We start from the raw sequence: 25,146 nt of genomic DNA, 5'->3' as shown, positions 1-25,146 counted from the left end.
TCCGTAGTATAAGTGGCGAAGCGTAAACAGGGAAACTCTCATTGGCCGGAGATCACGCGCGCTTTCCTCCGAAGGGAAAACTGCCTTAGCTCATTAACTTGTCAAGGCAGAGTTAAGAAACAAAGGCCTCGTAACTTATTGTTTCATCCATTGTTTCTGATATCAAACTTGAATTGCGCGTATTTCAAGCTGGTTATTTCAAGCGTTGTATATATTTTTAAAAGTCAATTGCGTTCGATTTTTGCCAAAAGCCACAACACTTTCATATCTCGCTACAACTTAATCAACAAACATTTGGCTTATCTTTTTATGGCAGCCATAACATTTCGCTCTATCTCACTATGGTAGCAAACTATGGAACTCCCTCCCCAACGCGACCAAGTCACTGCCAACAGTTGCAGCTTTTAAATCGGCTATTCGTAATTTCGAATTTGATACTGACTGCTGTCCATTCTGTAAATAGTTGTAAATGTTTATCCTATTGTATTAATTACTGAATTGTATATATTGTGTCTCATGTATTTATCTTGTTCTCCAGAACTGTTTCATTTTATTTATTTATTTATTTATTTATTTTCTTGGAGATATTAGCATGTTTTTCTCGCTATTTTAAATTCGAGATGAAATAAAGGCTTGTTGTTGATGTTGTTGCTTTATATCAAGCCTGCGACAATTTGATAAACAGGGGGTGTTTCTATCATTTCTCGCTTGGGATTCGATTGTTTCATTGAAAAATTACTTGTATCGTATAAACGAAGGACGAAATAAAGTCTTTGAATCGCTCTAACGCAATTTATTCCGAATCGACGAAAGAAAAAAAAAAAACCAACGAAGTAGAACATAGGAACAAATGCGCTATTTTATGGATTAAAGTTTCCTTCGAGCTTTTTATGATGGTTCTATCCCTGGACTGGAGCTGACTATCAGCATACTTTCTCCAGGCTTGAACACTTGTTCACAAGCCGAACATTATTTAGCGGTATTTATTCCCGAGTCGGTATCCGAGTAGTGATACTTATCTGTAGTAGCTCAAACGGTGTCTTGGGCCTTCCGGATACTTCCCTCCATCTCCAAATACCTTCGCTATTTATTTTTAAATCGAACGTTGGATTAACAACGACAACGTATGGCGGCATCAGCATCTGGTGGATCGGGGTTTCAAAGAGCTCTGAAAAGAGCTTCTGATCGCATACAGTTTGCTCAGCGATCGGAGGTTCAGTGAGCTCTGAAAAGAGCTCCCGGTCGCATAGAGATTGTTGGGCGATCGGGGATTTAGCGAGCTCTGAAAAGAGCTCCCGATCGCATACAGATTGCTGGTCGACTCACGCCATCATGAATTAGACTTTTTCTTTTTATTTTTTTAGTTAGTTTAAATGAAGGTTTGACAGCTGACGCACATAGCAGTTTTAAAATTCGCGGCAGCTGTGAATAATTTTAGAAACGAATGAGTTTCAACCATGGGCATGGTTCAGTTTGACAGATGTATTGTTATTCATGGCAAGGCTAAAGACAATGGCGCACTTACGCAAAAAGCGCTACTTTTTAGCTAAATTTTGACTACAACTTTTTAAACTGAAATGGATTAAGGTTCCCATCGGACAGTTTTCAAACTTAAAAAAAAAATTCTGTGAGAGTAAAGATTAATCTTTTATTTTCCGCGCGTTGATTGTTCAAGGCGAGTAAGGGTTTTCAGAAAATTGCTCTGGAAAATGACTTCCATACTAAAAATGCATGAATTTGGTGAAAAGCCGGGCTTTGATTTAGAAGTAAACACTTCCAATACTTAGAAAAGTGAGTTTTACGAAGCCCAGTTGGCCGATTTTGGCTCATTCTTCTCTAATTAAGGGCTCTTCTCAGTAAGCGAGGTCATCTTCAAATTTGGTTATGAATAATTCAAGATGTCCACCCATTCTGCCCCATGAGATATTTTTGGAGGGGGAGGGGAGGGGTAGTTTGACGATTAGGTGTACGATTAGGCACATGATGGCATAAAAATTGGGCTGAGTGACCATTGACCACTACCGTGTAAGTAAGTATGCGATCAGGCTTATATGCTTGGTCAAGATTAGAGTCAAGGGTGAAAACTTCATTACAGGTAAGACCAGGTTATGAGCTGCTTACTGTAAGTGATGACGGTCGTAGTCTTAGTGAGGTTGGACGTAGGATTAAAAAGATCAAGCACAAGTGATGATGGGATCGACCCTCCAGAGGGCGACTAATAAGGTTGCAGGTGAACGGCAAGAAACAAGCAGCCGACAAAATTGGCAATTTTCGAATTACAGTTAGCCTCTTTTTTGAAACGAGGCCTGGCGCTAGACCATGCTTGTGAAAAAAAAAAACAGTTTAGTTACATATTAATGAAAACGTATTATGATATAAAAGGATGAGCACCAGGACTTCCTTCGAGAAAGAGGCTAAAGGTAATTCGGAAATGGGCACGAGAAAGCATATTGCGGAAACAAAATCAATGAAACATGCAAGGCACAAAAACATGATTTCATGTACTTGATTTTTCTTATTTTAAAAGTGGCATTTAAGCTAAGTTGCAGCTAAATCAGGGCCAAAACGAAGATGGGTTATGACTGAAAAGAGCTTCGAGAAATCCATACAGGTAAAACAAACTATGGATGAAGAATTTGACAGTTTAAGTGAGTTTCTAAGCTCTCTCTTCGCTATTCCAGAAGTATTTCCATTCAGAGGTCGGGGAATGTCAGCCAAACAGCACCGTAAAGCCTCGGCGAATCTTGAACCAAAGACGTTTTTTTTTTAATAAAAATTTGAGCTGAGTTGTTTATTGTTACGCCAAAGGTCGGCTCTGCTGCCATGGTAAGGTTCTATAGCGAAAATAAGACAACGAAAAGCTATTAAGTGCAATTCAAACAACCTAGGTTGACACATTAAGTCTAACCTACCTCTCGGTATTATGCAATGAGAGAAGCGCTAAAAAACCTGCAATAGCTCCCAAGTCAGGCAAATTAGATGACCTGACTACATCCACAAAGGCATGTTTACAGTGCGTCCTTGACATCTTTTTTTTTCCTTTTTGATTGATGTAAGTCGTGAAATCGGAAATGCAGATGAGTAACATATCCGTGGTTTAATAAGTACTAGCTTTCAGATATGATACTTATGTAATAGACAATTATACAAAGAGAGAAAGAGAATGAGCGAGAGCCCCACGCTAAAACTCACCTATGTAAGAACGGCTCGAGGGTAAATGGTGATGCATGTGATTATGTCCTTAGCTGTTATACTCCACTGAGATAACGTCCACGTTGAATTCCAGAGGTTATTTTTGTGCGTGTTGTGGCCTTTTTTCGTCAATTTTTTTTTTCCATTTTTAAGTGCTTTACTTAATTTTGCTGCAATTAGGACAAGATGAAATTCCTGTTAGTCAATGGACCATCATCTAAGGCGGATTTCTGTCAAGGACTGTGAGAGAAATTGCATTACGGGCAGAGCTGGCAGCTGGCCAACACTTCAAGTCGCCAACTTTTCGTTCCAACAAAATATTTTGTTCGGTAAACGCTTTGACTCCCAAAAGAAACCAAAGAAGAATTGTGAATCAAATTCTCAAATACCTTGTCGTCAAAATTCATTTCATAATCATCGCCAAAAACAACCACTGTAACAAGGAAACAAGTGATTCTACTAGCAACGCTGGCACTAGATTCGTTGGTAGTTATCACCTTTTCCTCGGAACTCCCTCTCCCCCTTCCTCTGCATGGTTGGGAAGAACAGGACCGCCCCGCCCCCCCCCCCCCCCCCGTCATCAAAGACCTAGATTAAAATGTGCGCCACAAGCAGCCCATGGCACGAATGTCTCACTTGTTACGTCAATCGCACAGAAACGGACATCTCCTATAGGAAGATCGTGGCCTCAGTGAATGTTGCTTACGAGTGTGTACAGGTTAGAAACTCGACTTTCTCTAGAATAAAACCATTCGATTGACTAGATTATGGGTATGCTGGTTGCAAAAAATTATGAGGTATAACTCAAGCTACTTTTTCCGCAGGACACACCCAAGCAACCCATTTTTCGTACCAAGTAGATATCTGAGTGAAAGATGATGTTTCGTACGACTGTTTCCTGGACGGCATTCACGATCAGTTCTTACGCTCCGAGACTTCTGCGGCTGCCCCTAGTGATGGCAAATAAAAAGGTTCCTATTAGAAAAGGAGTCATTCGTCTTTACACAAGCCTGAACGTGGAAAAAAAAATGATTCCCCGACCAGGACTCCAGCCCCAGACTTTGAGATTCCGTGCCGTGATGCTCTACCAAAAAGCTACTTGTATAGAAATGCCGGAATCTTATGAGTTAAGCCGTTGCTCTGTTTCCATGTGACAGGACCCCTGCGTAGTGCTAGGATCGGCAACATTTGATGAGGTAATAAACTTATTCCACAATCACATTGATACTAATTGGTTACTAGGATCAGAAAGATGACAAATTTCAAGTTTGGAATAGACTAGCTCAACGAAAAGCTCTTTCAAGCTCAGCGGTCAGTGGAGAATCAGAGCAAGGATCCCGAAGGTTTGAGGATCCATTCCTCGTTGAGATTTAAAAATTTATCCTTGTACCATGCTCGTGATAAGGTAGTTACCAGTTTCCCTGTTCCAACAAAGGGCTGAAACGTTCCTGTCTTTCGCATGTTCGGTATGATTTGATATTTTTAATGAAGTAGTGGAACACATTTGATATCGCCTCGAGCGGTACAAAAGAACTTAGAATTTTCACAAAGAAAAACAGAATATTCTTACCATAACTTATGCCCCACATCTTCTTCACGAGAGTTTCACACTGGTTTCCCCAGCTATACTTCTTTTCATAAGCAGATCGTAACTGCTGAATCTCTTCAAGTCGCTGTGATCTTTTCTTCTGGCGGACACCAGCAATTGCCTTTGCCCATACCTTGGGGTCCACAGATTTGACAACAACCTTTTCGCCTGATGGCACAGTGCACAGTGCTTCTCCAAGTCCAGAACAGCCACTGACAAGAATGGGAAGACCAGCTGACAAAGCCTCCAAGGCCGTTAAGCCAAAACCTTCTGCTCTTGATGGCATAATGCAAAGATCCACCTCACAAAACACTTTATCCAATTTCTCCTTGCCTTGCACAAACTTCCGCACGGTTAGCTGAGTATCAAGAATTCCATTCTGAAGCAAAAATTCTTTAATATCCTCCTGTTTTCCGTCAGGTGCACCCACAAAAATCAGGCGATAAGACGGGTCACTCAGTTCAGCTATTGCCTTAGCAACTATATCGTATCCTTTCAGTTTAGGTTCTTTTGGTCAGCACGACCAAAGGTCAACACCCTAAAGTTTTTATTGTCCACTGCAGCATGTTTTATGGTCGAAAATTCACTGAAGATGCCTGGAGTAAGCTCAATTATATCTTGCTGTTTTCCACATGAGCGAAGATAAGCCGAGAAGGTCTCCCCTAGCTTCGGTCCAATTGCAACAACAGCATCTGCTAATTCACATAACTCTACTTCGGTTGTTTTCTTCTCCTCACCCTTTTGAATGGCCATGGGATAATCTTTGTGCATTCCTAGATCCTCAGGTGAAGTATGCACTACCTGAATCCACTTGCAAACGTGCGATTCTGTGATGAATTGGGCTTGTTTACCAAGCTTCTGACCGTGACCCACTACTATATCAATTGCCAGGTCTTTCGGTGGAGAGATCAGCCAGTCAAGGGAGTTGTAACCCGGACGACTCTGTACTTCCCTGATGGTAACATTGTGACCTTGTGCGGTTCTTTTCTCTTCTTCAGAGCAGCTTGATGGAGGAACAAGGAAAGTGACTTCCATTTGCTTGTGACCTCCCAATTGAATGGCGAGGTGTCTGTTAATTGTGGACAATCCTCCCATTGATGAATTCCACTCACTTGCCAAAAGAGAAACCTTCAATATTGAGTCGGACCCTCTTGGATTAACTCGAGTTCCTCGTTCGTTTTGAAACCTGCCAGTTATATTTGAAGACGCCTGCAGGAAGGGAACCATATCTTTAGATAAAAAAGTATCATACCGGACTTTAAAATGAGAATTAAAGAAAGATAGATGTAGACATACTGAGAGATAGACAAATGCAAATGTATACTGAAAGAAGATGCCTCAGTTGTAATGCTTTCTTTGCCTCAGCTTTGCAATGCAATCTCAGAAGGTGTCGTGTCAGCAATTCTGATATGACTCCATACCTGAGCGACTACCGACTTAGCAAAAAACAAAAAAAAGACAACCATGCCCCAGATTCGGCACGTACTCAAAGATTTAATTAATTAGGGTGCTACTTGGCAATTTCAGTTTGCGTAGTGTATCTACATGATTTATTTGCGGTCAATCAAACCGAATGTCAATAACAAAGCAGCTTTCATGTAGCTAGGCTTAAAATATGTGGATACATGGGAAATTACTGCTACACCAACTTACAATCGTTTCTGGTTTCCTGGGTGAAGTTGTCCGTGGAAAGGACTGAGAGGATGCAAATGGGTCCTTTAACAAAATAACAACAATCCTCATTAATCTCCGTTTACAACTAAAGGAAAAAAATTGAAACGTTAGAATTCGGGCACCATGCCCGTGCCCGAGTACAAGTTCGTGACCTTGTACTCGGGCAATGAACTGGGCACTGATATATGGGGTACCCAGTGCCGAACACAGCACCATTTTGTGCCGGTGCCCTTGCACCAATGTTCGAGAACCAAGTGTCAACGCAGCCGTTGATAACGTCAAATCAGTACCAAAGTAATTAAGTATAGATGACCCTTGTCATCGAGAAGAGAATGTGTGAGGAAAATAAATTAACTTCTTACAAATAATTTTCTGATCATGTTTGCCGCTAATTAAGTAAACTGACGATTGTGTCAGACAAGTATAGTTTGCATTTAGTGTCATACCTTTTGAATGCAAATTGAGAAGGATCAATGCAGCTGAAAGTTAGACGAAATACCTGCGATAGAGAGCTTTTTCTTCGAATAGTGATGGGAACTGTACATAACCGTTCAGGGTCTCCTCTTTCCTCGCCGTTAAGCCATTTCAAGAAGTCTACTGACATGTTACTTTCATCTTCAATAGTGACGTACACATAATCTTGGTCTTCTTCATCTTCATAAAACCTGACACAAGAAAGAAAAGAATACATCTCTATTAGTGTAACAGCCATCCAACCGGGATTCTTGTGACAAAAATTAACCTGGAAATCTGTCAGCTTTGCGAGTTTCTATGGGAATTTTTGCCCAGTTTTTGAATCTCTCTGTGGTGCATTTTCAACGACAACACATTACTTCGCCCTATGACCATATGTCTATTCAGGTAAGTTTTTGCTTCTGGCAGAATGACGCTAAAAGCTCTTTGGTGGGGTGTCGACCCGACGAACCAGTGGCAAAGTTGCCATAATTAACTCCCAATTTTAGTTTGCATATTTTGCTGACTTTTCTACAATTAAATTTTTCTACCTGTATCCCATACATAACCTCTACCTTCTAGATGCCTTTCAACAGATAATCTTAGTTCATTTGGTGGTAATACTCCATAACGATTTTGTTTAAAACGAGCTTCAACGATTAAGGGAGTCAATTAAAATGCTGACTTGTTGTGGGTGATCAGGATCATGGCTTTCCATCTGACCTTCTCTACGTGGGACCCTATCTAGTTCAGCCAGACGAACATGCCAAATAAAATATACGTGAAATGAATTGGCATCAAGCGATAGTAATTATGATAAAGGTAACAAACACTTACTTTAAGGAGAGGTCTTCAGCATGTTTTTCTTCACGCACCTTCAGTCCTTTTGAAAGAGAAACAAACGTCTCGTCCTCGTTAAATAGAGGTTTCTTCGAGTTTCCATCTCCTTGAAAAATCACATCGTAATCTAACTTTGCAATACCCTTATACACTTTAACCTTCAAACGTAGTGGGAAACAAAACAGTTTCAGCAAGTATCTTTCGGGTAGAACATCGCGACAAATGCAAGCTAAAAACCCAGCTCGTTGTTTCATGGATCTCCTGTCCAGAACAGAGACATCACTAGCGTTAACACCAGCAGGATTATCCACTCTCAACGGCCAAAATCTGAGAGAAAACGACAAGGTATCATTGCAAAAATAATCGAAAAACATCTTCTTTGGTTTTCATTAAAAGGGAAGTCCCTGTGCAGGTTGTTAGTTTCTCAAACTACCAATGGCCTGGAAGGTATCCGTTTGTAACAAGATTGTTACCTTGAGAAGAGTGTGACGTGCGTAAACAGAATGCTGTGGTCATTTCCATTGTCATTGCCATCGCTAACGTTATTGTATGTGTTACTGTCTTTGATAATATCATTATTATTGTAAATGCATCTCAACGTCAGCGTGATAGTTATTTTCGCTGTCACTGTCACTGTCACTGTTGATGTAGCAGTCACTGTTGTCGCCCAGATTAAACCCTTCTTATCCTCGTCATCCTAGTCCTAGTCCTCTTCCTCGTCCTCGTCCTAGTCCTAGTCCTCGTCCTAGTCCTAGTCCTCTTCCTCGTCCTCGTCCTCGTCCTAGTCCTAGTCCTCGTCCTCGTCCTAGTCATAGTCCTCGTCCTCGTCCTAGTCCTAGTCCTCGTCCTAGTCCTCTTCCTCGTCCTAGTCCTAGTCCTCGTCCTCGTCCTAGTCCTAGTCCTCGTCCTCGTCCTAGTCCTAGTCCTCGTCCTCGTCCTCGTCCTAGTCCTCGTCCTCGTCCTCGTCCTAGTCCTCTTCCTCGTCCTAGTCCTAGTCCTAGTCCTTGTCCTCGTCCTCGTCCTAGTCCTAGTCATAGTCGTCGTCGTTACCGTCATGGTGACGACGATGACGATGTAATCACTCTCGTCCTCGTCTGGGACGATGATATTCAACAGAATAAGAGAGACAGTACATGTTGGGCGCGGTCGTCGTCACGACGATGACGATGACGATACTATCGCTCTCCTCCTCGTCTGGGACAATGAGATTCAACTGAATAACAGAACCAGTGCATGTTGGGCGCAGTCGTCGAATAGTGCAAGTTGCCATTTACTTTTTCACAGGCGTGGGTTAAGAAAAAAAGTGTGAGTCCCAAACAAGTTCAAGTCTATACCAACAAAAACCTTTACTTACCGGCAGAAAGTTTTCACTTTGAATGTCACTGTTCCGTCTGTAAGAGCAACTGACATCTCCAACTGATCTGTAATATCTGCCCATTCCTGCTGAAAGTGAAATATCCTCCACTGACCTGAACGCAGGTCCCACAAATCTTTATCACCATTAAAAAGTGCGAAAGGAAGCTTGATTTTTGCTGGCTCCAAGAGCGTCATTTCATGTGAACACGAAATGTGAAGAATCGGACCCAGTAGGATTCCTGTTCTACCATCAGTGTTTGGCGCCTCTTGTACCTGTGATCCAGATGGAAAAGACAAACATTTATGAAACCACGTTCCAGTATTTAGATTCTTCCAATGCGAAGTAAGTGAAAACCACCTTCAATATTTGGGAAACCGAACAATAATTATCCTTTGATGATCTGCACCAAAACACCAAATTCAAAAGAATGAAAGATCATGATACAAGAGATTGATGGAAAGGATTGTCACTGGTTAATTTGGAAAACTTATCTGAGGCTACATGAAAATGTTTCAATTTACCTAACCACGAAATACTTTCTTAGAACTTGTAGACAGTTTCCTGAGAAACTAGTAACCTTACACTAAGCATAGTTACCTTTAGAGTTAAAGAGAAGTCTGCATTGTCAGGAACAGAATTCCATGGAACGGAAATACAGACATTTCGATAGTCTGGCACTGTGCAAATAAACTCGGGGCTCAAATTCTTTGTCTTTAGGAAGACAAAAGACTTCAGGCGCCAAACGGCCGCAAAGGAAGTAAAGCAGATTCCAGGGCAAATAGCTTCAACGTATGGGCAGTCCATAACAGCTGGATTCATTTCTACAAGAAAGAATGTGAAAACTTGCGTTTGAACATCTAGTTGAATCTACGGCATAAAGGACACCAAGGGGATTAAACCAGATTAAACAAAAAGCCCTTTTCAGAGTACCAGCAGGAAAAGTCACTTACACCTTTTTGTAAGAGAGACAGGGGGATTGCATCTGCTCTCTACAAAAAATTTAAATCTGTAACTTTGCATTACTAGTCTAGTATTAATTTTTGTTCTTCCAAGCTTTCAATCAAGAAATAAATTGGCTTTTGATAACTGCCCACCTGGACTGCAAGTCTGCAAGTCTCAATTTGTGATTTAGAGGAAATAAATCTGTCTGCAACAAAAACAAGTTTTCTTGTACATAAATCCAGTCTTTCAAAAACTCATATTTTTCTTAAACAAACATATGCCCTTATAGTAAGTACTTTATCATAATGTACTCAGGCTAAACTAAAGCCCATTTCGAATTTGCTGGCTTTGACGAAAAAAATATAGAGCCTAGGACTGTTTCCATGGAAATGCTTGTATGGCATGAAAATACCGACCAAATAAGAACCAATCAGAACACTCGCATTCACTTCAGGACTACCTTTCCATACAATAATCATCATTATTGCACCAACGAATTGAAAAATTTCCTTTAGATTTATATCTACAGCTGTAGAATAATAATGCCCGTAGATATGATTTAAAGTGACTTGAGTTCAAATACCTGCAGTATTCCACATGATTTCTGATTCCAAATCATCCCACTCATTGTTTTCTGGGTCAACCAGCTTCTTAATAACCACCTCATATCCCTTGAAATCAGAGGCACTGTGCAACAAACCAACAGTTATGCTTTCTGTAGCATCATCTATAGACTCTAGAGTTGGTGGGCCATCATGAGATAGTTCAATCACATTGCTCACTAAGAGCTCATTACTGCCTATGGGAGGAGAGAGGGACTTAGGACTCCACAAGGAACAAGAGATCCACAAGGGTTCTTCCACAAATCTTGGGGGAAAGGTGACAAATGCACCAGCCTCTGGCAGGTTCCATGTGTCTCCCTTGTCTGTTATCTCATCTCTAAGGAGAAAATAGACATTTAGAGCATTAGCATTTAGTATTCTTTGTTCCCAACCCTTAGACTTTCTCGACTCACTCCTTTGAAAGGTCTGTGAGAGCCCAGCAAGACAAGAAAAATCCCACAGAAAAATCATTGACAGAAAAATTAATTACCTCCTAACCACAGTCCTTTTGCTGTCTCTAGGGTTTGGCTTTGCATCTTCTTTATCTGATGACTCCACTTCAAGTTCTTCCTCCTGCTCTGCATTGTCTCCATTTTTTGATTTGGCATCAGGCACTTTTTCTCCCTCAGAGGCTAAAAAATATTCATTTTCATGGAAAAAAAAGACATTTCAAAAGTTACAGTCCCTTTCTAAAACCGCCTTCTACCGATACTAATGAAGCTAAGCTTGACATCAATAACATACTTGCTTTCATCAGCTAACTCAGTTCGTTTTTGCGGTTCATCCTTTATCCTTTCTTTCCACAATTCCAAGTAAGTAAATGCAACCATGTATTTCCCATGGAGATTGAAAATAGCTGTTGCTAGGAAGGCACAGTATTACAGGGAGTTTTTGAAGGCCTTTCATATCTTTGAAAACATTTTAAAAAAATGCAAGATTGACTTTAAAAATTTAACATCCATGTCAGCTTGGGTCTGTTGGACTCCATCCCAGCATCTGAGTGGCTCATCCGTTAGGAGCTTATCCTGGTGTCCTTGGCATGAAGGGACTGGGAGTATCATTAGTTGTCCTCCCCCCCTGCATTTCATCAGGCTTTCCTAACAATTTGGCAGTACCCATTTATCATCAACTTTAAAGAATTCAAGTTTAAGAAATTCAAATCCAATACAATTGTACCTCTTGGTCTGTACATTGCTCCCCTCTGTTTCCCCCTTTTATCGGTCAACACCTAAAGAAACGAAACAAAACAGTTGAAGAGATAAACTTTGTAACTATCTGAATTTTAACTAAATATTTAAGATGATTGCAGGTCGCTCTGTTTCCCTCCCTAAGACATAAATACATATATCTTATTAACCAAGCGCGAGGGCCGTACTGGGAGAATATTGGCCTGAGGTCTTGACAGTATGGACCTCGCTGCGCTCAGTCCATACAAAAAAGACCAAGGGCTGATATTCTTCTGGTATGGTCTCGAGCAAGCTTGGTTAATAAGAGATTTACTATGCGACTGAAGTTCAAAGGGACACATGTGCGGTATCATTCTGGACCATTTGGGACAGAGCCCGGTCCAATACTCAGAGAATATTGAGCGGCAATAGAGCATTTTGATTGGTTGATTTTAGTTATTGGCCCTCTGACTGCGCGAGTCATGTAGTAAAAAAGGTTAATGCTAGCTAGGATATGCTTTTCACTTCTTCCTATTGCCTTTGCCAATAAGCCAACAATCTCTCTTAGTATTCTTCAAGACTGTTCTGTCTCCTTGTAAAGTTCTTCTACCTTAGTCTCTTCAGAGCCAATCTCGATCTCTTGTTCAGAGTCTATCTCGATTTCCTCGTCTTCCCCTTCACTATCCTTCTCCTCTTCCTTCCGTTTGGGAATAGTCTGTGTGGCTATAGACAAAAAAAAAAAAGAAGAAGAAAAAGGAAAAAGAGGACAAGATGCCATAATTACAACTCTGTGTATTGTAACAAGAAGTAGAGATCACTGGAAACCACAAACCACTGTAGGATTATCTTTTGGGTCTTAAGTTTAAGAAATTCAAATTCTATACAATTTTAGTACCTCTTGGTTTTAATACAGCTCCTGGGTGTTTCCCAGTTTTAACCAGCGCCTAAAGAAACAAAACACAAGAGTTGAAGAGATAAACTTAGAAACTATCTGTTTCAATGTCTACTTTCAATGATAAACAAGGTGTGACCCTACCTGTAATGCATTTTTGTAAAGTTTCTCACTCGTGTCATCTCTGATGGACGATGCCAACTCCTTGAGTTTACGGAGAAGCTTTTTCATTTCAGGTTCCTTCATCTCAGCATGCTTCAACTCCCATATTTCCTCATAAAAGCTCAATGCCTCTCGTCCATATCTTCTGTACATGTTTACTTCCTTAAGTTCTTGGCATAGCTTAAGAATTCCATCGATTATTGTCTCCCTTTCAACGGTGATCCTCTTTGTCTTTTCCTTGCTTTTCCCTCCTTCCCACTGAGTTTGCCAACAAGCCAACAATCTCTGTCGGAATTCTAAGATCGATCCTTCCTGTCCTATCTCTTTGTAAAGTTTTTCAACCTTAGCCTTCAATGATGCTTTATCCAGCTCGTCCTCTTTGTTACCAAGGAAACCCGCTTTCACCAGACACATTTTGTACAAAGCCAACTTGTCCTTTTTGTATTTCACAAGCCTCTCGCGTTCACGAAGCTGAGAGTAGAACTTCCCTAACTCGTTCAAGAGATTATCACGCTGCCTCGCCATAACACAGAGAGCATCATTATCAGATTCCAATTCAAACTTCTCTTCAAACTCTTTCTCGCTGGCATTGTTCATCTCCTCATAGAACCAGAGCTGTTCCCTTCTTGCTTCATCTTTGTCTTTGTTGTCATCTGCGAAGTCCTTTAAGGCATCAATGATGTCTTTGTTAAACTTATTGAAAGAGAATTGGGGAGAAGCTCTCTGTTCTTTCCAGAAACGTTGACAAAACTCGAAGACCTCTTTTCTAAATGATTTCTTCCATTTTCCACTCGTTGTCCAACTACACATATCTTCCACACCTTTGATAATCTTTCGCCACACCTCACTGTGGTTTCCTACACTCAGTGTCTTTTCCATCTCCCATGCTTCAAGAAACCGACGCAAAGCTTCTCTTCGATGTCTAAGATTGGCCTGAAGGACCCCTTGTTGAAAAATGCTACGCACAGTCTGTGGGTGATTTCCAAGAAGCTTCATCCTTATGTTGTAAGCCCTCTCTGAAGGTTCAATTGCATCGTTATATTTCTCTAGAAACATAAGTGCATTAGCAAGGTTTCTGCAAAAGAGTGCCTCGTCCTCGTAACCTAAAAGTTTAAGTTCCCCCAGCAGATTTAGTGCATCTTTGTAACATTGAACTGCCTTTTTATAATCTTTAAGGCCTTCATATGCAGTTCCAATCTGATTCTTGTACATTGGCATGTCAAAGTGATTCTCAGAAACAGCTAATTTCTCTTGCATCTTATAGGCTTTTTCATAGAACTCAAGCGCTTTCCTGGGCTGATCCAAAGCATAAAAGGTGTTCCCAATTGCATTGTAGCACCTTGCAAGATCAGTATGCTCCTTCAGAAGCGGTTCAGAGAAAGTTAAGGACAACTCCAGAGTTGCCAGTGCTTTCTTGTGGTCTCTGTTTCTCCAAAGTATTTCACCTTCTGTCTGCAAATAAAACCCCTTAGCAAGCATAAAAGATTCACTGGTTTGATCTTCAACTTTCTCCAGTGAATTCAGAGCTTCCCTCAACGTTTCAAATCCTCTCTCAGTTCCATCGACATCTGCAACTTGCTTGGCTTCCCAGGACTTCAGTTGCGCTCGGCCGAGGGAACCTATACAAAGATGAAGAATCAAAAGTTATAAACACATCGTAATCACAGCTGACATGAACGGTATATACTCAGTATCTGAAAATAACGAAACAAATTATTACATGTCTTATTGCTATTTTGTTTTGAACAACAGCTCACCAAATAATGATTTGAAAATTTCAGGTTTTTTTTTTTGTTTGTTTTTCTTTTGTTTTTGTTTTAGTATGTTTTTGTTTTTTGACTATTTGTTTTTCTTTTTTATTCTCAAAGTCCATCCTGAGTAATATCTGTCTGGTTTACTTGTGACATCAAAAAATGATGGCAACAAAACTTCAGGGAGTAACCAGGAGTAAAAAGTAAAATCTGACATTTTGTGGCATGACGATCCACCATGCATAATTTCAAACTCGCTCGGTCAAACTCTAATTATAACATAACCAAAGTAAAGCGCACGCTCTGATTGGTCAATTTAGCGTCCCCCATTTTCCCATGGGTGTACGCTGCTGACGTGAGCGAATGCAAAGACTATTTTTCCGCGCGCGCTTGTTTTTTCTGGTAGCGTAAGATTTGTTAAATAAAAGAGAACTCTTTAGCTACAATGTATCAATGTTATGTTATAAAACAAATGGTAAAAACCACAGCGTACACTATTGAGTTATGGATGCACGCGGGAGGTTGCTAAGCACGAAAGAAGCGTAAGAGTCGCTCGAGGCGATAGCCGAGAGCGACTCTAGCTTCTTGAGTCTTACGCTCTAGCTTCTTGACTCTTACGCTTCTTTCGTGCTTAGCAACCTCCCGCGTGCATCCATAACTCAATAGTGTACGCTGTGGTGTTTACCATTTGTTAATTACATGCATATTAACCTCTTCCACAGCTGATTCAATTGCAACATAACACCCTGACAGTTGAAATGGCTAATTGCATGATTATCTTAATTTTTTAATTTAATGTATTCATTTATTTCTTATTTATTTCTTTTTATCTTTTATTTTCTTTTTATAACCAAAGAACACTACTTGCAATACTTACATTAACTTCATTAAGGGTACTTACACAGAAAATCTCTGCCTACAGCCTAGATTGCATTACAACACTTATCATTATGGTACTTACAGTACTCTTATAATACAATTACTATTTAATATGCTACATATATCATTATACTTACACTACTTGCAAAATGATACTGCAGAAAACACACACATAGAGAAGACACATCATTTTCAATAAAAGAAAGAGAATTTATTAACAATATATTGACAATTATAGAGGGAAAAAGGATAAAAAGTGAGTAGGATAGTCAAGAGAAATTGCTTGAAGGGAACTCAAAGGTACAGCATCTAGTAAACTTGAGTTTCAGAGATTTAAGATCAGGGCAAGAAGAGCAGGTTATAGCTGCCATACTATAGAGCAATCATATAAAGTATTTTGCCACTTCTATTGAAATTTATGCTGTGTATCAGTCACAATGGATATTTGTTTTTCAATTTCTAAATTATATTCTAGCTGTTGTGCATATATTCTCTAATAGATGGAAAGATGTTCTTAAATTTAAAGCAATAACACTATAGTATCTTGATAGGAGCAAACAGTGGCTAACTAAAATATCATCTTTAATTTCTCTCCTCTAAAGCTAAACATTCATAGATATCAAAAACTCTTGAGGCTGGTATCAAATGGATTAAAACAAAAAAAGCATGAATTCTTCCCCAAAATGTTTTCATTACCAAGCATTCCCTAAAAAGATAGATTAATGTTTCCTTGTCTGTTTTGCTCAAACAACAAAGAGCAGTGTCTGAAATTCGTATTTTAGCTAAAGAGCTATTAGTTGCTATACTTCTGTGGGGGAATTTGAACTGGAAGTTCCTTATCTTACTACTGAGTGTACACAGCCTTGGTAGTAAATACTGAGATCAACCTCCAGTTCAAATTCTGTCCCACTTCAAGGTCACAGTCCCTTATCCATTTTTCTTGACTGTTTTGGGGGCTAGTAGAAATTTTTCTTTATCTTAGTTGTTGACAGAGAGCTTCAAGGTTATATGACAAACTGAATCATATATTTAAACCAAATAAGTCATCGGGATTTAATGAGGAACAAGAAATCCTGTTAAGGTTCAGATCGAATGCAAACATGTTTGGGAAGGTGGTTATAATATGAAAACCCATGAAAAAAGCCACCAATTGCATCATCAGATTCTACTTGTTTAAAACAAGCAATGAAAATTCAACACAACAGTACTTAAGCCATTAAAATTTGACTACCTAACAAATGCTTGCCAATGAAACTCAAGGAAAATTTTTAATGTGCAGGATGCCCAAGTCTGGTTTGAAATTAGACCATTTGTCTGCTGTTGAGCTCTAGGCTGATATATTGAATAAGGTGCCTGTCATAGCATCTGCAGATATTATAAATAGATATATCTTATTAGACATTTTGTTGTGTAGTATTGCTGAGTATTGTTACAAGTTATATTGTATTTTGACGAGCCTGTGGGGAGAGTCAAAATACAAGTAATAAATAAAAATACTCAGCAATATAGCAAACCAAAACATCTAGTTAGTTATTATTTTATAATCCAACATGCCAAACTGTCACTTCAGTGCGGGCGAATTTCATGGCTATTTATTCATGGGGAGCGTGTGACAGAAGTATGTGAAGCAGAACAGAATTGATGCGTTGTAGTGTTGCTGTTTCTATTTTCGTCAATAAATGATGAAATTTCATTGTTGTCTAACTGCTTTTCTTTTTTCCATTTATCTAATAAACTAGGATCAATATTTGCCAGCTATTCCGACTCTTTTTCATCAGAAAAATAATTTAAAATGTCCACCATTTTTTTGGAACTTTAATCCAATTCCTTGCCTACACGATGCAAGAAAACCTGTCTAACCGGTTCTCTGGAGTACAAATACCACAAGATATTTATACTCATCCTGGGTGTTATTTGTATTCTATGAGGTATAGTTGGATAACAAACTGTATTATGTTTCAGTTTTTTTAACATTATTCAGCATGGGCCCATTGTGCCCGCTCAGGACCAGCCATTTTGATGCCTAGCAAAGAAGTTGGGGGAGCCCACAACTTTTGGATAATGTGGACAATGAAGTTCCTATAAGCGGCACAATTAGGCAGTGAAAACAAAGAGGATATAAACAACTCTTTAGCATTCACTGTACTACAAAACAAGTTGGCTTTCTTTCCCGTCCCTCTCAATAAATAGGTGATGCCTGTTTAATATTACAGTGAAATCTCTTTGCTGTATAATAAATGCTTTGCTGACCAATGTAACGTTCAGTCAAGATAGCTGGATGATATAAACCTCATTCTTTACAATTTATAATTCATTATTTCTGTGTTTTTGTGGACCTCAATTTTATCTCAGTCTACATTCAGCCATCTTGACGTCATGCTTGGTCTATAATGCATATTCATGATCCAAGAATATAAGCTGGGTTAGTATTATAGTTTATTATACAGCACTTGGACCAAACTTCTTTACCACTAATACACCACTAATAACCATTTCCATTTTCAAAATTTTGACCACGAAAGAACCAATCAGAATGATTAGATTTATCTCGGGACTCCTCAGTCCAAAAGTAAACTGGAAAATTCTGATTGCTTCTTGCATGGTTGGGATTTTTCAATGTCTTCCCAGACAAAAGGAAAACGTTACAATATAAAAATGAAAAATGTGATAGCAGACAAACATTCTAGTGTCCCTCACCTGTTTTTCCATCATCTTCACACATCTCAGCCCAGGCATGAAACACCTTGATATATTTGTTGTCATTCAGCATTGCAATGAAAAGCGATGCAATCAAAGCGTTCTCATGGAATTCACCGGGAACACTGAAATATTCTGGTTGTAAGGAGATCTCAACAGCGAACTCGTAGTTTCCTCTGTCTGTCTCAAACAAATGGAATGCTCTGACATAGTCTGGCTCTATGAGTTTGGCAATTTTCTCTATCCTGAACATAAAGAGTTCGTAATAGCGTCCTTTTGCTTCCAGGTAAGGAGCAACAAAATCTTCTTGATTCTTGATACTGTCAGCATACTTCCGTAGGAGAGGGTGAATGTCATATTTCCTTTCTTTAGCTTCTTCATCAACAACAGAAATTATTTGACTGGCTACGAGACCCTCTAGCTGAACAATGGCCTCTGTCGGGTCAATACCAAGAACTTTGGCAGCTGTTGACACAGAGAAAGGCCCATGGAACAAGGAAATCAGTACTGCAGATAGTTTTAGTCTGTCTGTGGAAAGTGTATTAAACATTAAACTGACTGCATACATCTGACTGACATCCACTCCTTCTTCTTCAAAACCAGCTGGCTTTTCTCTAGCCTCCTCCGCCACTTTCATTTTCTTTACAGCATGGACAATTTCCTCAATGAGTTCTTCTGGAGATTTTCGTTCCTGTCGCAAAATAGCTCCAAGTCCTTTCAGAAAAAGAGGAAATCCTTTTGTGATGCTGATTAAGTTATCTTTCTGCTGGGGTTTAACAGCTGTCATTCCCTTAGGAAACAGAAGTTTCTCTGAAGATGTCCTTTCGAGGGAACTCACTTCAAAGTCATCTACCTTTTCAGGAGCTCTTAGCTCGGTCCTAGAGGTGAGTAGCAGCTTTAAAGGAGATTGTTTTCCTTTGTTTTCTGAGAGCTTTGCTAAAAATCCTGTAAAAGCTGTTTTCAAGTTTTTCCCTTCTTTACCTTTTCCTGCGGTAAAGTGGTCTACATTGTCCAACATAAACAGAACCGCATGTTTCTTTCCTTCCAACTCTTCAACCTTCTCCAGAATTTTGGCAACAACACAATTTTCATCAACATGACCAACTGACACTGCATGTTCATCAACATGACCAACTGACACTGGTAGTTCGAGAGAATGTAGCATGTTGTAATAGATCGCTCTCATGTCCTTTGCTTCTCTTAAATCAAAAACACGATATATTCCACGCCACTGTGAGCAAACTTCAGTGGCAAGCTTTGTCTTTCCAACACCTGACGACCCAAACAAGTTTAGTACTTTGGTATCTTTCGATTCCAACTTTTCGTTAATTTTCTTGATTTCTTCTCTCCGTCCTTGTAACTGCTTCTCTGGATCACCTTTAAGCGGAAGAGAGGCCTTAAAACGATCTATATCTTCCTTAATGCCTTTCATTTTGGTCGATTTCGGAGCAATCACATCTTCGAATAGTACGAGTTTGTTGTCAGATACTATCCCGTGCTTCTCAAGAAGTTGAAGACACTTCATCAGATCGTGACTATCCAACAAATTAAATTTCCCTCCATAGTTCTTCTTCACAACGTTTATCACACTTTCTGATTCTACGGGACTAAATTTCGGAGAGATGTTTTTGAAAAGTTGTTGTAAACCTGGCGCTGTTTCGATGCCAACTTCCGCCATTTTTACTCGGGCTTCCGTAGGAAAGCCCGAGTCTGAAAATGCAAGCCGTTCTTGGTCGCCAAATGGGGGTCGTGGTCCCAGGCGTTCCTTGCCTAGACCGTGTAAACTGGGGATAAGAGTGCCACAACTTGTGATATCATGAGCTCGCTCTTCGTAATCAACATAATTTACAGAATGCTGTGTATTGTGAAGACCACTTTACAAAGACTCCTTTCTTATACGCTCATCCCACATGTAAACGCACGCGCCGTTCGATGAAGGCCCAGGCTAAATGATGTTTGGTGTTTTCGGAATGGGCCGGTCCGACGAAGTTCATAGCTTGAAAGCTAGCGAAATGTGGAAAGTTCATACTAGTTCTCACAAGATAAGAAATGAGCCTTAAGTGAAATCAAACTACGAAAATACTGGCAATACTGTGACGGCCGAATTAACAACAAACTATGATGCTGAGACGAACAACTCACTTGCTGAAAAAATCAAGAATGATCGTGAACACAACTTCGAAGGTGGCGTAAACAACAGCGAATTAGACAAGGTTACTGACAGAAGCAACTTGAACAGGAATATAACCAAGGCTTTTCCGTCAAATATCCCGTTTCTGTTATTGGTTTTTATTGGGTTTAATACTTGTGAACTACGATTTTTTATTTCGTACATAATCACTATTATTAGTGTACAAGCGATCGTGAATGTTGGTTTGCTCTTCGCAGAGAGTTCAATGTGCTTTGTAGTACGTAGACATGATAAACACTGCGATCTACTTGAAAAAATTGTCAATGTCACTAATATACATGAATATAATGCCGTTACAGTGTCAATAAAAGCACAACAATTCAGATCTCGTCATGCAAATTATGTATGTTACGTTTAACAACTGGTTCATACGTCAGCGTGCGTTCATTGAAGCATGCGGGAAGTTTCGAGAGCACGAAAAATGCGTAAGAGTTGCTCGAGGCGCAGCGGAGAGCAACTGTAGCTTCTTGAGTGCTCTCCAACCCTCCCAAGTGCTTCAAGTCTCGATGAACGCACAGCTGATACATAAACCAATTGTTTTATAACATTTTCAACGCTGTAGTTTATGTATAAAGGGCAGAAATTCCCTCTCATATGCTTCAATGTGTTGTTTATTTTGTTTCGAAAAAGTATTTCCCTATGCTTCAATCATCTCGTCTCGGATTGGTCAAAAACTGACAGGTGGATTGATGCGTGAAAATGAAGTTAGAGTTGCGAAACGAGATGAAACCGGCGTGGATTGTTTTGTTTTCCCTTTCTCTGGGTTCTTTCACGGTAGTTAGAAAATCCAATCGCAAAGAAAGGGTAGGCAGATGTTCATCGGCTTGTTCGCTTGTTGCCATGTTTAGTTTAACTTTTTTTTTGCGGCAGTTTTCCCCGTTTTTCAGTGAAAAATGCTGAAGTCACTCGCAAGAGGAAAATTTCTTCGCGAGGCATTTCTTTACTGACGTGACTAGCGTGCAAAAGGGGAAATTGAAGCACGCTCACGCAATTGAATTTGATTGCACAAATTTTACAAGCTATGTTATAATTGTTGTACTCGTGTTTGGTGTGAATGCCATGGCTATAAACGAGGCCCGTTTGAACGCTCCTCGAGCGTCTAATTTTATTACATTTCACTTAGGATACTGCTGACCGCTCTGCATGTAACCCACGCGTGTACGATAAGTCACGCGATCTCATCACGCGTACCCGGAAGTGACTACAATTTTTCAGGTTCGAAGGGTTCGTCCGTTTTATTCTCTTAGCCCTTCAGTTATTCACCCATTTATTCATTTATTTATTTCCCTATTACCATTTTCTATTTCCCTTTTGAGCTGCATGGTCATCGATTGGGCCATCATCATCAGCAGCCGGCTCTTTGCCATCATTAGAGAAGCTTAAGAAACGGCAACGGCGGCCCCTGGGACAACGTCGGTTAAAAATGAAGTAATATTTTACCTGCGACTCTTACGATACTCCAAAGTCATTTAGTTTGTTTCTCACTGTCCAAACTATCTTACTGACTAATATTATGGAACACAGCTTTGAATTGCATTTAGAAATTTGAAAAATTGGCCGTCGTCGTTCACGTTCTCTAGACAACGCAAAGTTGGGTCATTTCACGTTGTTGTTTTGCAGAGGACGCAAAGAAATTTGCAAAGATTTATCACGCACGTGCACAGCCATTGTTCTACTCATTAAACTTTTTTTTGGTGATGTTCCCGTTGCGGTTTCCGTCATGGTTTTCTTAAACTCCCCATTTAGAGCTCAGTCACACAGGACTAAACTAAACAGAACTTTTCGTGGTCTAGCGCTACCTGACAAGAAGTTTTGGCTTGTTCTGGCTTATTCATCTCTAGCTGGGTATAAAACTAACATCAACTGCCTTTTCCATAATGTTTGTTCCTCTCTTCTGAGCCGCCTGCTTGAAAGATGAAGTGATGGTAAAACCTTGTTTGTAATCATTTCTCCGACTTCGCTTCCTCCTTTAGAGAGAATGGAACCTAAGCGAAATTTAAAAAACTCTTCAAATTTAAAACACTCTTCTGTTGCCCCTGGGATGTAATCCCCGAATGTAATATCCGAGGAGAATCAGAATTTTCAAATATTTTGAATTTTTTTGGAAGTCACCTTCGAAATCAGCCAACGCTTAGACTACTTACCATTTAGCAAATTGACTGTTATTTTCAAATTCTTGCAAAAGCAAGCGTGGTGACTCTTGAATAATAGTCCAAGGAGGTTTTTCCCTTGTTCGCATAGTCCCATTAGAACGAGAAGCCAGTTAGAGCGTACGCCAAAAATTCCCTCAATCACATTGTTGGCAAGTCCAGGAAACAGCTTCCAGAGTTCGATGTGACCATTTCACGCAGTAACACAATTCCTGTACTAATCAGGAAAAAAAAAAAGAAAAACATTGGTCTGGTTTGACCTTTGATGACGTAAAGTTTTTGGTCACGCATTTAAGAAGGGTCGTGCTTCATCTACTGAACACCCTAACTTCCAAAATATGTTTTGTATTATTGTAATGCTCACTGGCTTATATGTTCTTCTCTTTGTGAAAGGCCTAAAATTTCGAGAAAATCCAGACAATTGTGTGGATAGACTGTCTGGATGATCAGTCACAACAGATCACTTCGATAGAACGCTGTTCTCCGTAATGAATTAATTCTTTTCCATATTTCGAACCTTCCCTAAAGATTGACTCGGTCACTTCAGTTTCCATCGGGCAGAATGCCTATTGTTCTCGCGACATCTACTCGCAGTGGCGAAAATGATATAGATCCGTAGTATAAGTGGCGAAGCGTAAACAGGGAAACTCTCATTGGCCGGAGATCACGCGCGCTTTCCTCCGAAGGGAAAACTGCCTTAGCTCATTAACTTGTCAAGGCAGAGTTAAGAAACAAAGGCCTCGTAACTTATTGTTTCATCCATTGTTTCTGATATCAAACTTGAATTGCGCGTATTTCAAGCTGGTTATTTCAAGCGTTGTATATATTTTTAAAAGTCAATTGCGTTCGATTTTTGCCAAAAGCCACAACACTTTCATATCTCGCTACAACTTAATCAACAAACATTTGGCTTATCTTTTTATGGCAGCCATAACATTTCGCTCTATCTCACTATGGTAGCAAACTATGGAACTCCCTCCCCAACGCGACCAAGTCACTGCCAACAGTTGCAGCTTTTAAATCGGCTATTCGTAATTTCGAATTTGATACTGACTGCTGTCCATTCTGTAAATAGTTGTAAATGTTTATCCTATTGTATTAATTACTGAATTGTATATATTGTGTCTCATGTATTTATCTTGTTCTCCAGAACTGTTTCATTTTATTTATTTATTTATTTATTTATTTTCTTGGAGATATTAGCATGTTTTTCTCGCTATTTTAAATTCGAGATGAAATAAAGGCTTGTTGTTGATGTTGTTGCTTTATATCAAGCCTGCGACAATTTGATAAACAGGGGGTGTTTCTATCATTTCTCGCTTCGGATTCGATTGTTTCATTGAAAAATTACTTGTATCGTATAAACGAAGGACGAAATAAAGTCTTTGAATCGCTCTAACGCAATTTATTCCGAATCGACGAAAGAAAAAAAAAAAACCAACGAAGTAGAACATAGGAACAAATGCGCTATTTTATGGATTAAAGTTTCCTTCGAGATTTTTATGATGGTTCTATCCCTGGACTGGAGCTGACTATCAGCATACTTTCTCCAGGCTTGAACACTTGTTCACAAGCCGAACATTATTTAGCGGTATTTATTCCCGAGTCGGTATCCGAGTAGTGATACTTATCTGTAGTAGCTCAAACGGTGTCTTGGGCCTTCCGGATACTTCCCTCCATCTCCAAATACCTTCGCTATTTATTTTTAAATCGAACGTTGGATTAACAACGACAACGTATGGCGGCATCAGCATCTGGTGGATCGGGGTTTCAAAGACCTCTGAAAAGAGCTTCTGATCGCATACAGTTTGCTCAGCGATCGGAGGTTCAGTGAGCTCTGAAAAGAGCTCCCGGTCGCATAGAGATTGTTGGGCGATCGGGGATTCAGCGAGCTCTGAAAAGAGCTCCCGATCGCATACAGATTGCTGGTCGACTCACGCCATCATGAATTAGACTTTCTCTTTTTATTTTTTTAGTTAGTTTAAATGAAGGTTTGACAGCTGACGCACATAGCAGTTTTAAAATTCGCGGCAGCTGTGAATAATTTTAGAAACGAATGAGTTTCAACCATGGGCATGGTTCAGTTTGACAGATGTATTGTTATTCATGGCAAGGCTAAAGACAATGGCGCACTTACGCAAAAAGCGCTACTTTTTAGCTAAATTTTGACTACAACTTTTTAAACTGAAATGGATTAAGGTTCCCATCGGACAGTTTTCAAACTTAAAAAAAAAATTCTGTGAGAGTAAAGATTAATCTTTTATTTTCCGCGCGTTGATTGTTCAAGGCGAGTAAGGGTTTTCAGAAAATTGCTCTGGAAAATGACTTCCATACTAAAAATGCATGAATTTGGTGAAAAGCCGGGCTTTGATTTAGAAGTAAACACTTCCAATACTTAGAAAAGTGAGTTTTACGAAGCCCAGTTGGCCGATTTTGGCTCATTCTTCTCTAATTAAGGGCTCTTCTCAGTAAGCGAGGTCATCTTCAAATTTGGTTATGAATAATTCAAGATGTCCACCCATTCTGCCCCATGAGATATTTTTGGAGGGGGAGGGGAGGGGTAGTTTGACGATTAGGTGTACGATTAGGCACATGATGGCATAAAAATTG

At 39.8% G+C, this 25,146-nt stretch overlaps 1 pseudogene across 1 annotated transcript; it reads right to left on the bottom strand.

Moving 5' to 3' along the window:
* Positions 1 to 2,491: 2,491 nt before the first annotated feature.
* Positions 2,492 to 24,485, bottom strand: LOC111319830 (uncharacterized; annotated as a pseudogene). Its single transcript, XR_015996335.1, has 16 exons — positions 22,531 to 24,485; positions 18,196 to 22,371; positions 12,851 to 14,487; positions 12,710 to 12,758; positions 12,425 to 12,537; positions 11,825 to 11,876; positions 11,139 to 11,280; positions 10,630 to 10,985; positions 9,702 to 9,925; positions 9,102 to 9,376; positions 7,745 to 8,074; positions 6,954 to 7,119; positions 6,434 to 6,496; positions 4,763 to 5,989; positions 3,193 to 3,362; positions 2,492 to 2,834 (listed from the first exon to the last, which is right to left on the bottom strand). The product of XR_015996335.1 is annotated as an uncharacterized LOC111319830 (transcript).
* Positions 24,486 to 25,146: the final 661 nt, after the last annotated feature.

Source organism: Stylophora pistillata, chromosome 2 (genome assembly GCF_964205215.1).
Source record: "Stylophora pistillata chromosome 2, jaStyPist1.2, whole genome shotgun sequence".
NCBI classification, from domain to species: domain Eukaryota; kingdom Metazoa; phylum Cnidaria; class Anthozoa; order Scleractinia; family Pocilloporidae; genus Stylophora; species Stylophora pistillata.
This window is presented reverse-complemented; position numbering and strand designations above follow the sequence as displayed.